This window comes from Corvus brachyrhynchos, unplaced genomic scaffold (assembly GCF_000691975.1).
Source record: "Corvus brachyrhynchos isolate BGI_N302 unplaced genomic scaffold, ASM69197v1 scaffold83, whole genome shotgun sequence".
Taxonomy (NCBI): Eukaryota; Metazoa; Chordata; class Aves; order Passeriformes; family Corvidae; genus Corvus; species Corvus brachyrhynchos.
The window spans coordinates 12,876,271-12,876,717 of NW_008238464.1; positions in this window are offsets into that span (position 1 = coordinate 12,876,271).

Below are 447 nucleotides of genomic sequence, written 5' to 3' on the forward strand. Positions count from 1 at the left end.
TATATAATTTGGATTAAGAAAAAGGTTAAAAAAACCTTGTATCTTTATACGTATAGTTTGGTGAACTTTGTTGTACTTTTGACTAAGCGGTTGGTATGTAATTTACCAAACTTTATTTCAAAATCCAGTTCATTTTTATGACTTGGCTGCTTGCAGAGAGCTGAGTGGATGGAGGACAGATGAGGAGGAAAACCATGGTGTACTCCAGAGTGCTGTAACTGGGGATCTGGAGTACATGGTGGCATTTACTGTGAACAGAACAGCCAGTGACTGACTGGCATGTGCTGCCCTGGAGTGAGGCTGCATGGGTCTGCCTGTTTCTGCACTGTGGAGGAAGCTCTTTCCTTCAGCAGCTGGGCAGAGTGTGCCTGCCGTGTCCCTGCCCTGCTCGGGGGTAGTGGCTGGGTGGGGGGGGAGGCGCGCTCAAGGGCATGGACACCGTGCGCG